This window comes from Pinus tabuliformis, chromosome 9 (genome assembly GCF_031772625.1).
Source record: "Pinus tabuliformis cultivar Carrire ecotype Pingquan chromosome 9, CPIR1, whole genome shotgun sequence".
NCBI lineage: Eukaryota > Viridiplantae > Streptophyta > Pinopsida > Pinales > Pinaceae > Pinus > Pinus tabuliformis.
Window position 1 is genome coordinate 1,214,136,154 of NC_142307.1, and position 15,719 is coordinate 1,214,151,872.

Below are 15,719 nucleotides of genomic sequence, written 5' to 3' on the forward strand. Positions count from 1 at the left end.
ATTGGCCCACACTACGCATTCCTCATTGGCATAACTCAATCCCATTGATTGTGCAAGATCTCATGCACAACTATAGTCACAACTGATAGAAATCTCAACCTCTAACACTTGTCTCCACTGAACTGTCCATGCACTGAGTTAACTGATGTATTCTTCAGTTGCTTTATGAGTTAATAACTAGTGAATTAATTAGTATTTAATTCACACAACTCATTACTAGAGTATTCTTTAGTTAGACTGAATACAACTAGTTCAACCAAGTCAAACTGAACACAACTCCATCAACTCCACAATCAACTCCACCAAACTCAACCACATGAGTTCTAACTGAAGTCCTGCATGCAATAGCTCAACTGACCCACAAGAAAAGTGTATTTCCTTCTGACGGCTGCATGTGCCACATCTGTAGCTCAAACTGAAGTGCTCCAAGAGGATAAGATAATGTTTGTAGTCCAAATATTATTATGAGACAATAATATTCGACTGTTCTATTTTTAGCCTGGCAGTCTAAAAGTAGAAACCTGCCCATATGTCTAAAAATAGAAGTCCATCTATTTTTACCAACTTGACCAATCATCCACAAATAACATACTGCAACTCATAGACCATGATCCATATGTCTAAAAATAGACATAGTCTAAAAATAGGATTTGCACTAAAAATAGCCTACGGGCCCACTTAGTGAAGGTGACTCCTTTCTACTAAGCTCCATCATCTTGTTGTATTTTCAAAACTCCCTCTCAACAAGATATGGATTATCAGCAACCCCTATCCTGCAACTCTGGAATGTTCTACATGCAACACATTTGCCCAGTCCACTTGCTCCAACAACACTTGGAACAAAAGCACTCCCAACTGACCACTCTGTTGGGCTAGGAACATACTCTGATGCTGAGCTCTGCCTGCTGCTGACAAGTGCTCCCTCTCTAACATCTGCGCTACTGCAACATCTCCATGCATCTCGCACCATTGCACACCTCTCTGTGCCACCTAGCACTATGCAAAACACTTGTGCCTCTCGCATTGTTGCAGCCTGCTAGCTATGCATTGTCCTGGGACTCCCTACACTGTCGCTCTCTCTACCGCTCCATCTGCATCTGTCTCTACCCAATCAAACAGTTCCTGCTACTCCACATCAGGGCTCCCGTAGCAAGGTCTCATCCAAGAGGTTGGGTACCTCAAGGATCCTACCCCTCCTCCTTGGGACAATCAATCCACATCACCCCACCTCCCACCTGGAGGTATGGCTGCATGTGATCCCTCAGCCCAGTTGGCTCGAAGTTTCCCCCTACTGGAGGTCTCTGCATGAGTAGATGTCTCTACTCAATCTCCTCTCAGCTTCCCTTGTTGTGGCTGCTCCACAACCTCCTGAAGTTGTTGCACCAATCGTGGCTCCTCCACAATCGTCTGAGACTTCTTTTGGCTCTGCATGTTGAGAGGTAATATACGCTCCCTCTCAACCACCAAGTCTCCATTAGTTGCCTCGCTACTCAAGGCTTTGCATGCATCTTGAACCTCAAGAGCATATAGGTTCTTGACCCGTGAACCAATCTGCTTCACCTGTCTAGTAATGATGTGTCTAAGGAAAACCTTTCCCTTACTAAAGACTACATCATAGCCTCTGTCTTCCAGCATCACAATCAACACCAAGTTTCTCTTCAGTCCTAGTACATACTTGACATCGGTCAAGGTAAGGCAAGCTCCATGCTCCCTCTAAAAAATAACCGTGCCTACACCTGAGACACTATACTTCTCATCATTACCCATCGCTATGAGTATCTAGAGATCTTTCTCCTCCAAAGTACTGAACAAAATCTTGTCATCGGTCATGTGGAAATAGGCTCCACTATCAAGAAACCAACCACTTCCCACCATGGATGAAACCATGTATGCGAAGAGTGTGAAATCCAACTAAAACTGTGAAGCAAGTGCCTCACCTTCAGATCCTTCCCCAGATCCCTTCTTGGATTTCTTCTTTGGGCAATTAGTAGCATAATGGCCCAACTCATGACAACAAAAGCATCTCACCTTCGACTTGTCAACCTTCTTCCCATTATTGGAAGAACTGGATTCAGAAAGAGAACCCTTCTCCTTCCCCTTCTTTGCTTTGGCAGCCAAAGTGAAATTTTCTTCATCAGATGCCTTTGATGAAGATCTGTCCCTAGTATTCCGCCTGATCTCCTCTTGTACAAGATCTGACCAAAGTCTCTCCCATCCAGGCAATTTCTCCTGACCATTGATAGAGTCCTGATAGGAATGCCAACTCTTCGAAAGACCAAGGAGATCCAAGCTCACCAAGTCCTCATCATCGACAGTCACCCCCACACTTCCCAGCTCATCCTGGCACTGGGTGAACTTCGTGAGATACCTGGGCATACTATCTCCATTCTCACACTTAATGTTTCTTAGTTTATCCTTGAGCGCCAACTTCCTTTGGTCGCTCTTACTTTGGAATAGATATGTCAACGCTTTCCACATCAAGTATGGAGAAGCATTTCCATGCAGGCTGGATACAATGCGATTCTTCATGCCCTCCAACAAATCCTTCGACACTTTGTTGTCTTCTTTTGCCAAACCACAGCTTCAATAGCATCAGTAGGCTTTGGGACCTCAGCCTCTATGAACTCCTTCAGCCCATTGTCATCTAACACCGCCTCCATCCTGTCTTTCCATGCAATATAATTCGAGCTACCCTCAAGATACTCCAATTGCAATCCGTTGAAAGACATTGCAACGTTGACACCAAGAAAACACCGCTGCAAATTCGAATTCCACCAGCTCAAAACTCAACCGCTTCTAATCTAAAATTCATGAGAACAAATTATTTCTCGTATAGAGATTGACTATATGGGCTTTTACCGAATATCTCACCTTCCAAAGGAAGGATGAATCTAGAGGCTACCTGGCCCGATTACAGACTCTACTTGAAGAAATAAAATGTAAACACTTTCTGTATAGTAGATCTGATGATCAACAGCTCTGATACCATGTAGAAATTTTGAATAATATGACACTTATTCACAGAGATTATCCCGATTATACACTATTGCAGAATACATGCACAATACATAATCTCCTCTACGTTGATCATCAATTTTGCGGAATTAAAAACAATGAAACATCAATCACATGCGCACATTAACACAGTATGTAGCCCAGGGAAAGCATGCAGCTGAAAACCCCACACTATCTGTATATTATAATGATTGAGAACATGTAATAATACATAGTACAATACTCCTCACAAGTACTCAGTACTATCTCCACCTGTTACACACAAAACTAGCTCAAATCAGAACAAGTCACAGGTTCAAATCTCCTCCGCTGATTTGCCTGCCTCCACTGCACAATCCCAAGTGAAAATCATGTGAGCACAGGCTACAATTACCTTGATATTGGCCCACACTTCGCAGTCCTCATTGGCATAACTCAATCCCATTGATTGTGCAAGACCTCATGCACAAATATAGTCACAACTGATAGCAATCTCAACCTCTAACACTTGTCTCCACTGAACTGTCCATGCATTGAGTTAACCGATGTATTCTTCAGTTGCTTTATGAGTTAATAATTAGTGAATTAATTAATATTTAATTCACACAACTCATTACTAGAGTATTCTTTAGTTAGACTGAATACAACTAGTTCAACCAAGTCAAACTGAACACAACTCCATCAACTCCACAATCAACTCCACCAAACTCAACCACAAGAGTTCTAACTGAAGTCCTGCATGCAATAGCTCAACTGACCCACAAGAAAAGCGTATTTCCTTCTGACAGTTGCATGTGCCACATCTGTAGCTCAAACTGAAGTGCTCCAAGAGGATAAGATAATGTTTATAGTCCAAATATTATTATGAGACAATAATATTCGACTGTTCTATTTTTAGCCTAGCAGTCTAAAAATAGAAACCTGCCCATATGTCTAAAAATAGAATTCCATATATTTTTACCAACTTGACCAATCATCCACAAATAACATACTGCAACTCATAGACCATGATCCATATGTCTAAAAATAGACATAGTCTAAAAATAGACTTTGCGCCAAAAATAGCCTGCGGGCCCACTTAGTGAAGGCGACTCCTTTCCACTAAGCTCCATCATCTTGTTGCATTTTCAACATAAGTGTATGTAGAAAAAGGGCCATTTAAATTAGTACTATGAATGGTACTCATGTTTTAGTTTAAATCCCTTAATGGGCATTCTAGTTTTCCATAAATTCATTCACAATTTCCTATTCTTTTCACAGTTCTTTCTGTAGGGTTAAAGCTTAGATTCTTAAATCCCTATGTTATAACATTTTCCTTCTTTATCTTTCCTCTAGCCATCTCTTTAATTTGAAACTTTGCAATCCTCATTAGCCTTGGTCATTCTGGTTTTAAAGGATAGGTTTTTGAACTAAAACGATCATTACATATCTCATGATCTCTCTCCAAACAATCTTTTAAAGTGTTCATCAATTTGTGATATATGTCATGGACACTGACTTCCTACAGATAGAGGTTGTCTCCAAGGGACAACAAAATGCACAAAAGTAATCATTGTATTTCCCTTCAAATCAACTATTGAGCTTGACTCGACTTCAAATCCAAGACCCTCTTTGTCATTTGAGACCATTTGGGCATCAAGGAGATCATTCAAACTTTCAGTGCCATTTTCAAATTTCTCATCGAAGCTCAGTTGGGTTTTAGCCTTTTCAATCTCCTTTCTTAGAGAAAAAAAATTCTCCTTCAAGTATTTTACAAGCTTGAATTTTCTGACTAAGATGCTGATTTAGAGTTTCTTGAATCTTCTTTCCTTCTTCAATTTGTAGGAGCAGAGGTTCAATAGCTTCAGTTTTGTATTTAACCAAAAATTCTTTCTAAGTTTATTTTTTCTTTCTTAGCCTTTGTATTTCATCAAGAGCACTAACAAACTCTCCTTCTAAGTCGACTTCAACCTCTTCTTCATTAGAATTAATAACTTCTACTTCTAGATTGCCTATGGCCATGAGCATTAATTCTTTTGAGTTTCATAATATTTTCCTTTTGATGATTGGTTTCTTTCACTTTCAGAAGAGCTAGCATCTTGGGTGTAGAATATTTTCTTCTTAGCCTTCTTTCTATCCTTTTTTTTTCTAAACTTTTCTCTAGGATCATATTCCTTTTTCTTCTTTTTAGGACACTTGGAAGCATAGTGATCTACTTTACCACAATTAAAGCACTTAAAAGGTAGCTTACTTTTGTACTTGCCTAAACCTCTCTTAAGATTCTTCATAAACTTTTCTTCCTCTTTGTTTGATTTACAACATGAATCATCATGTTCTTCCTTGGGATTCTTATCTTCTTTGAAGGTTGAATCCTTCATTGTTGGCTTTCCGTTGGTAATTCTCATCTCATAGATAGTAAGAATACCAAGTAATCGATCCAAAAGGAGAGATTTTATATATGTCATCTCTTCAATGGCCTAAACTTCAGGATTAAATCTCTTAGGGAGAGATCTCAACACCTTTTGAACTACTAGTGTCTCTTCCAACTTTTCATAAAGACCTCGTATAGTGTTCACAACCTCATCAACTCTAAGAAAGTATTTAGCAATATATTCATCATCATGGATCTTCAAAGACTCAAATTGCATTATAAAACCTTGTATTTTGGCTTGCTTTACCTTATTTTCACCTTCATAGCAGCTACTCATGTTGTTCCAAATAGTGTTGGCAGTAGTGCAATCCATGACTTTCTATCATTTTGATTCATGTAAGCCAATAAGCAAGGCATTCATAGCTTTAGAATTATATGTAAATTACATCTTATGGTCTCTAGTAATCAAGGCTTGAGGGATTTGATATTCTTCTTCACTGCATCCCATACATCAACTCCAAGTGATTGATCATAGGTCTTCATTATGACTTTCCAAAACACATAATTTGTACCATTTCACATTAGTTCCATACTGGTGTATCCTCCTCCTTGGTTTTCCATGGTCCCTGAACTTTATTCTAACTATTAAACTAATTCTAAATCAACCAGTGCTCTGATACCAATTATTAGAAACCAAGACAATACTGGGGGGTGTGAATCAATATTGTAGGAATTCTAAAAATTTCTTTCACTAGTAAAGAATACTAGGAAACTAATAAATACTTCATAAACAATTCATATCAACACAACAAGAATCAACACAAGAAGCACAAATACAACATACAAATTCTTAAAAATTCTCTTCAATTATTTCCACAAAGGCATGCTTCTACTTGTTGTTACAAAGTTCTCTGGTTACAACCAAAAAGAAACTACTACTCCCTAATTTATTAGCTTCAACCAAAAGGAGAAACAACCCCTAGTTTACCAGCTAAAACTAAAAGGAGAAACAACTCCTAACTATTACTAACCACTACTGGAAGGAGCTACAACCCCTAATCTGCAAGCTTCTACTTGCTTGACCTCCTTGATTCATTTTTCATACCATTTTTAAACTCAAATCATGAAGGCTATTTCCTTTAATAAAATAAATAAGTACTAAACTCAATTATTCACCATAAACACCCTAAAATCACCTTTAAAAATATCTAATCACTAATCAAACCACCATACAAATATATCTTCACACACATCTTAACACTGTTCATGTAAATTTTCTTCTACTTATATAGAATTTTAGCTGAAAATTTTAGTTATTGAACTTTTAGTTAACTTAAACTCTTTTGCTTGAAAGTGTCTTTATTTTTGCTTATTTAACACTTTTGTCAAGTCTTCTGAATGTGGTATTTAATTCTTCTAATTATTCTAACTCTTCTCCCCCATCACTACAAAAAAACCTGAGTTAAACTGTCCAAATTTGCAATTCTAGAATTTTTATAAGTTTTAGTAGAACTTTTGTAAATTTTCCGTACCACCAGATTTGGAAAAATCACCAAATATACCACCAACTATGTCCATGCCACCGCTAAAAATTCTTCGATTGCTAGTGTCATCCACTGAATGCTAGAGAACCTTTCTAATAGTGTTATAACCATATGAACTGGAGTTGTGACTAAGTCTGAACAAATAGGCATTAAACGAGGTCAAAGCTCTATCAATTTTTTCTTTCCCCATCGACTACCCGAATCTCGACTAAAACTTTCCAATTTTGACCCTGGTGAGAATTTCAATGTATTTTGAGAGGACATAGAAGGTTGGCTTGTATTCCCTATTATTCTAGGCCATTTTGTCACATCAACCCCAAATGCGTGAAAACTGGATCAATCAACATCCTTGAACACTTTGTCATAATCCCTTTGCAAAGCCTGAAGCATCATCTCTACAAAAAGTCTGAGTTTATGGGTCTATCTACTCAAAAACAATGTTTTTAGCCCCAGCGCATCCTACATACTCATCCAAATGTGTTGGATGTAATTTTCATAACTGAGAATCCATGCTAATCAATGCAGGTTGCTCCATTATGCAGGTGCACTTATTCTATAATTTCGAGATTTTTCTTTTTAATCTTATCCTTCCAAAAGATTCTAAGGTGGTTTTAACCATTTACCATAGATAGAGATCTTGAATTCTTATCTAATCCTACTCTAGTAATCTTATCTCTTATCCCTTGAGCTTATCCTCCCTCATAAGTGGATCTTAAGCCTAGATTGGTAAATCCTAAACTACCATGTTTACCCTATAAATTTATTACCTTCCATGGAGTATAGGTTGGATTTTTGAGATTACTTGTGCCCTCATGCTACTGCCTTGATCTTAAGGAACCTATCCATTCATGCATTACGGTTTAGTGTGAAGGTTTGCTTTGTGGAAAGGAAGGACAAGACAATTTTGGAGATATCTACAAAGTCAACTTCTATATATGGTTGTAACTCTCTCCTTTATTTATTAATACAAAAATCACTATGTTTTCCTATACTTGTGTCATGTTGATGCTTATGTATTTCAATGCCATGTTGAATCATTGATTAGAGATATTGGATTATGCTATGTGGATATTGTAGTTCCCTTGCTTGTTTTAGTCATTGTTGCAGGTTCCATTTATAGCGCATGGATCTAGGATTGGAGCTTACAAGCAAAGATAAGAGGAGGACTTAATACAAATTCCAAGTAGGTCTATTTTTTTCGTATTTTAATTTCTCTAAGGAAAACTTAGATCATTTTGTCCTCTATTGTTCTAGATCATAACACTATATCTAGGGAGTTCATTTTTTTCCATAGAAGTGAATTTTCCATATAACAAATTGACGACTCCACTAGGAATAGATATTTCCCTTAGTGGTTTCTCTGGCCTTAACATCTTTTCACCTTTCAAAGCAACCTTAATTGACTTATTTAGACAGTAATTGACCTTAATAAAACATATTTTTGAGCTTGGTAGGGTTTCTTGTGTCATATTTTGACCAAATTAGCCCCAATGCACTCTCTGTTCTGAGATAGAGCACTCAAACACAATCTCTGCTCTTTGGAAGTGCAGTTGCATTTCTTTGCCTTTCTCTTTGTTATTATTTGGTCCAAAAGGTTTTCTTGAGTCTTTGAACTAGTCTATGTCTATGTAAAGTGATCATTGTGTTTACATTTGGATTTGTTTGCCTTTGATGAGAGTATGTTTAATTTTTTTCTTTCCTCTTTTCATTAGGGTTGTAAACGCTTGAGATTGATTGTTGATTTGATAAAATAATTTTCATATTATAGTTTCAATCTATGTGATTATTTTGGTCAATAATCTAGCTTCATTTTCATTTTAATTGCACTTGAAATTGAAAAGGAAAAGAAAAGATTTTTTTTTTTTTTTTTTTTTTTTTTTTTTAATTGTTTTTTTTTTTTTTTTTTTTTTGTTTTAAATTTCTTAACAATTTTTTATTGTTTATGCTTTCATTTTTGCAAAAAATTCCCCCCCCCCCCCCTCAATCGCCAAGGGGGATGAATTCTGTATGAGTGTTAATCACCTTTGAGTGTCATCTTTTTTTATCTTTGGAATTCTCATCCAATTTCAATTTGATTCTTATGTTAATGAAATCTCAGATTACATTTGATTTCATTGATAATTTCCCTTACACTTGATTGGTTATTTCATTGCATTAGTGAACGAAGGTATTGTTGTTCATAAGTAGTCTTGTTATATTGTCCTTTCACTGATTTGGAATCATCTTGTGTTTGTTTTGAATAATTCTCTTGCACATATTACATTTTCATAGTTAGAATTCTCATATTCAAAACATGAAAGGAAATTGTGCATAGAATGAATTTTCATAGTTTTCAGGGGATTTGTGCATAGATTACATTGCATGGTCTGACATTATTTAGGGATTTGAATGAATTGGAATAGTGAAATTGAAAGATATAGTTAGGAATCTATTTTTTCATTGCCTCTTTGGTTGTTGCATCATTGTTTGTTTCTTCCTTCCTGTAGATAGATCTTCATTCAAAGAAAAATATTTATTTTCATCATGCTAGTTGCATCATAGGGAGTTCAGGTGAATTCATACCGTGAGCCTTGAAATTGAAACATAATTGAAGAAAAAATCTAAAATTTACTCAATCAATCTATGGAGCATGTGGAACATTAACGACACGCATAGAGGTCTAGTCTTATGGCGTCTTTAAATGTAGGAGTTTCTATTACTTGTTTGTGTTACATTCTGGGGTAGTTAATATTCCATGGACATAAGTATATCAGATCATTTTCCAAGTACCTTCGGGTATATCGGATGGTGCTCCATGTATGAAAGGTATATTGGAATACTTCTTATCATACACGACACATTAGACAACAATACTATAGACTGTGCTTCCATGTACCTCTGAGTAGATTTTCGAAGTCCCCATTAGCTTACTATCCTCCCATAGGAAATCAATTCAACTACCTTGTTATCTATGATACACCAAACAGAAAATCAGGGAGATTGCCTACACATACTGGAAATAGTATGTTGTAGTTTACAGTGACTTGGTAACCCATATTTCCCTAGTTACCCATTTTCTTTATTTATGTCTTTAATTTCTAAAATCAATAAATTCACTGTGGAACAACATCCTCACCACGGAACAAATCCTTAGTAGAGATTAGGTTGAGACTAATGACAACATTTCTTAAGTCCACCAATCAAGGAAACCCCTTTGATTGGATTCTTAAACTTTTTCCTTCTTTTGGAAATATTGGTGCACTTTATATGGCAACATTGTCCCTTCTCGAATTTACCATTGATTTACCAGTTTCGTTGTTTTTAACCTCTTTGGTTTCGAATGTCCAAGCTACTTCTTAATTAAGTAGTCCTCCACATGAAAAAAATAAACCTCAAGTTTGTCCTAAAGTTGACCCTTTTTCCTTCTTCGCTTGTTGTTTCTTCATCCTTGTATTCCTCCTTACATGGTGAAAGTCTCGATTCAAGTAAATAGGAAGGTAAGAAGAAGAAGAAGAAGAAAAATAAGTAGGGGGGAAACCAAACAAAAATTGCTATGAATGAAACTAATGTCGAGAAACTTTCAAACCAACCCCGTAAAGTTGAATTCCATTGTATGATTTTTCAGGGCGATCACCTTCTTAGAGATTTCATTGGTATTCCACATGTATTAGAAATGTGGTCCATAAGCTCACATCAACCTTTGTTATTAGCCTCTAGAGATCATACTAGTGATAAACCATCAACTAGTGATAGTAAGGTCCATGGGAAAAAGGGTAAATTTAAGTTTCCCTATAGGTTATGTGAAGGGAATCATCATATTCACCTTTTTACTTATATGGACAAAACCTCAAAATTATTGGAAAACCTTAAAGCTTATCAACCACGACATCTGACTGGTTACCAGAAGCTTTCTCCTAATCCTCCACTAGTTGATTGAGTCATTGACTCAAATCCACCTCTAATTAATCCTATTCTCTTTGAAAGTGAATCCCATGAGTTTGTTCCCAACCAAACATTGGTTGAGGAAGTTGTTGACCCAATTACACCTTTATTCAATCATACTTTTCATGTAGAGAGTGAGGATCATACTGCTCAGGTTCTTCTTATTTCTTATGATTCTACCGAACAAGAGTGAATTTATCTTGTTGTCATAGAACCCCCTCTAAGTAACGAGGTTATTATTTTTAATTGGATCCTATTGACATGACCTCATATCCCTTCTTACGTGCCCTTCTAGGTCATGGAAAAGGCTTATAATACATACATATTTCACATTTTTATTGAAGAAGGTTCCTCTATTAGAATTTTATCCTCCACTGCTTGGAAAGATTTGGGTTCCCCACAGCTTGTGTCCACCACTCTAAATATTTTAGATTTTAACAGAAGAACCAATCAATCTTTAGGGATCCTTCCTCATTTTCATGTTACTTTGGGAGGAAACACTATATGTATTGATGTTATGGTTTTCATGGGCCACTTGGATTTGAATTTTCTCCTAGGGCGAGACCATGTTTATGCTACAAAAGTTGTCATGTCCACACTCTTTCAAGTGACGTGTTTCCCACATGATGGAAAAATAATGACTATAAAATTTAATTCATTGGTTCTGATTTGAATACCAATCATCTGACTTCCCTAAATGTTCCAAATATGTGAGTGGTATATTCCCTGCCATAGGTCAATTATGTGGCAACCTGTCCCATAATCGTACCTACTGATGCAAATGATATTTTCACTGTTTTCTCAACTTATTTTGACCTAAATCCAGTAGGTGATGTGGTAAATCACTTACTAGGAGCATTGGAGTCTGATTTTTTTGTTGAATATTTGGATACCTTCCATAGAATTGTTATCCCATATGATGATAACCTCTTAGAAGCCATGACATTTTGAGTGCCATGATATGATTCCGGAGCAAATTTCCTTTTGAAGGGTCAAGCTCGTTAAAAAATGAAACAATGTCCAGAGCAGAGTTCCTTTTCTTGTGTCAAGATCATTAAAAAAATGAAACAAGGTCCCTTGAGCATAACTCTTTTACTTTGTCACGATTGTTAAAAAATGAAATAGATGCCCCTCCAATTCTAGTCTTTGACTAGATCTCGCAATTCAAGTCCTTCACTTGATCTTGTAAATGAACCTTCATTCCATCCTCCTCTTAGCAATAAGTAGTCTATTTAGGTGAATGAAATGGAACTTGGCAGGCATGTTCATAAAATTGTGTTATTATGTTGGGGGCATGAAAACCAATCTCAAGCATAATTTTCCTTTGTTTCAATATTGTGTAAAAATGAAAGTACTCTCAAGCATAGCTTTTCCTTGTTTCAAGCTTATGTAAAAATGAAACTACTTTTAAGTACTCTCAAGCACAATTTTTGCTTATTTCAATCTTGTGTAAAAATGAAACCAATTTCAAGCATAATTTCCACATGCTTCAAGATTACATAGAAATGAAACCGTTTTCATATTTTACCTCTCATGATTTCCATTTTTATCATTCTTTTTTTTCCAGATGAACCTTGGTTTTGTCATTCCATTGTCAACATCTACTTGGCCAATCATACACTTTCACTTGGTTGCTTTATCCTTTCCTGAGGAACAATTGTGATAAGTGGTTTTGTTAGTCTTCCTCTTAACCTCTACATGTTTTGAGCAGTTCCATCATGACCAAAACCAGTTTCTACCTTTTATACCACTCATTCCTCCATGAGGAGTCCTCTTTTAGCTCTTTTCAGACTCCCAAAACATGAAAAGATTACTAAGCACTTGCCTTTTCAAACTTGTTAAAGTAAATGAAAATACATCTAATCAGTATAAGTTTAACCCTTTACTAGACTCGGATAGACTATTTATGAAAAAGGAATACTTTAGTCAAACATGACTAAAAGGTGCTCCTGACTATCGTTTTCTGCCTTTTCAAACTCAAGAGACTAAATTTACGAAGAGGAACCTTTAGATTTTTCTTTTTCACCTCTTTTTCAAACTCTCTAAACATTAAACAAAAGTCAAGTTACACCTCTAATGGACTCGTAAAATCATCAAACAACGTTGGACTCAACAATCATGATGGGGATGAACCTCTCCTTCTAAAGGTTCATTAAATATACTTAGAAGGATTCATCCAATGGATGAACTTATAGGTCAGGCACATGTTATCCTCCTCAAGCTCGTCAAAAATAAAGAGGTGTTGGTGATAAATAGTTGGGAATTTGGGAAAACTGGAATTTTTTACTTATTAATGGTAGTGAGTCACTCTTGAACATGGCACTCTTTCACTTCATCTCTGTGACTATTTGGTTGGAAAATCTGCTTTCCTCTTTGGTTAATCACACCATATCAAAAGCCTCTGCAATGAGTTTTGGTTCAATGCTGCCAAATCCATAAAGTGTCACTGATATGTTCAAGAGAATTCCTTCAGCTAATATCTACTACAATACTCTTAAGCCTTACTTCATATCTTCCACTCCTAAACCAACTCTACATCAACATCATTTTGTCTCAAATATTGATAACTGTTTCATGTCGTTGATGGGGGATACATCAATGCCCTCCTATGATGGGTCGCTTCCTGTCGACATCATCTCATTATCCAAGAAGTTGATCTAGAAAATCCCTTTGGTACCTTGGAGCTTGCATACATCAAAAGCAAGTTCCTTCACTCTCAGTGACAGGTCCTCATCATTGGCCTTTGAATGGAAGATTTTGTGTGGTGTTGAACTTCAACTCATCTATTCACACCAGGGAAAATTTTAAGAACCCCCCCTAAATTTATAAATATAATAAAAGGGCGAATCTCCATGGTATATAGGAAAAATGGAAGGCGATTTTATCAATAATATAATATGTATATATAATTTTTTGGCGAATCTCTCACCAAGCATGGCGAATATTTTACTCAATTATAAAATCTTGTAAGACCTTGGCGAGTCTTTCACTAAATAATAAAACTTTGTAAAGTCCTAGTGAATCTTAGCATAGGCTACATGCTGGTTTAATTCCCCCATTTAAATAGGCTACATTCCAGGTGAATACCATGGCTCAATACCATGTGTCATTTTGGTGAATACCATGGGTCAATACCATGTGCCATTTTTATTTTTATTAGAATATTTTACTCAATTATAAAATCTTGTAAGATCTTGGCGAGTCTTTCACTAAATAATAAAACTTTGTAAAGTCCTAGTGAATCTTAGCATAGGCTACATGCTGGTTTAATGCCCCCATTTAAATAGGCTACATTCCAGGTGAATACCATGGGTCAATACCATGTGCCATTTTGGTGAATACCATGGGTCAATACCATGTGCCATTTTTATTTTTATTAATTCTAATATTAGGGTTAATAATGGTTTTTTGCATGGTATTAATAACAATCTAGTCCATGGTATTTGTCCCATAGTATTTTGGCCATAGGTTTCACCTAAATATAACCCATTTTTTGAGTGTTCGTAAATATAAGGTGACTTATGGAGTAAATATAAAAAAATGTTTTATTTGTTTACCATGCCTCTCGTTTATTTATATTTTTTATTAATTTACCATACCTCTTTTACAAATATGGTATTTGGCCCATAGGATTCACTTAAATAAAACCTCTTTCTTGAGCCTTCATAAATAGAATGAGGGTTATGGACTAAATATTAAAAGAGGTTTTATTTATTTACGATACGTCTAATTTATTTATATTTTTATTTACCATACCTTTTGAGTAAGTATAAAAAGACATTTTATTTATTTACCATACCTCCACTTTACTTATATTTTTATTTGTTTACACCCTTACATGTATATAAGGTGACTTATGGAGTAAATATAAAAAATGTTTTATTTATTTACCATACCTCTCATTTATTTATATTTTTATTAATTTACCATACCTCTTTTATAAATATGGTATTTGGCCCATAGGATTCACTTAAATAAAAGCTATTCTTGAAAATGGGCGAATGGATTCACTTAAATAAAACCTATTCTTGAAAATGGGCGAATGGAAGGTTGTAAGTCCTAATTTCAAGGGCTAAATTTACCTTTTTTACCCTCTCCCTTAAAATAAGGTGGGCTATTTGAGGTGATTTGTAAAAATGTACTATGATACAAAATATTCGCCCACTAAAAATTTAAAACCCCTTAATTTCGCTAAAGGGCGAACATTCGCCCCTAAAATTATCCTTGATTCACACCACATAGATTGTACTATAGAACCTTGAGATCCATTATCATTATCGATGGTTTCCCTCACATTATTTAATGACTTACATAATTGGTCAGTAATCAAATGGTGTCTACCATGTTCGACTTCAAATCATTTATTCACATGGTTAGACTTGTACTATCGAGTGACGAGGTAGAAGACCCCAGAACTATTTCCATCCATCCAGGCTATGATTTTAGGACTCATACAAGATTACAAAGTACAATGGCTATGATCGTTTAGGCAACAATCCAATTATGGGTCCACACTATGTCATCAATGGACAAGACTTCATGATCATTATACATGCAATATTGTATTATATAATGAGAATGGTTTTGCCTCCCTCAACAATGATATCATGATGATAATATGTATTGTAACAGATGATGACATTGAACTAGGTCTTCTTGATCCAGACTTGTCACAAGGTAAATCACTTATTTCCCAAACCATTGCTTCTAACTTTGTACTTTAGGGGAAATCTATTACATGCCATTTTGTCACATCAACCAAACATACCTAAAAACTAGATCAATCAACATCCTTGAACACTTTTTCATATCCCCTTTGCGAATCCCAAAGCATCATCTCTCCAAAAATTCTAAGTTTTTGGGTCTATCTACTCAAAAATCATGTTTTTAGCCCTAGTGCATCCTACATG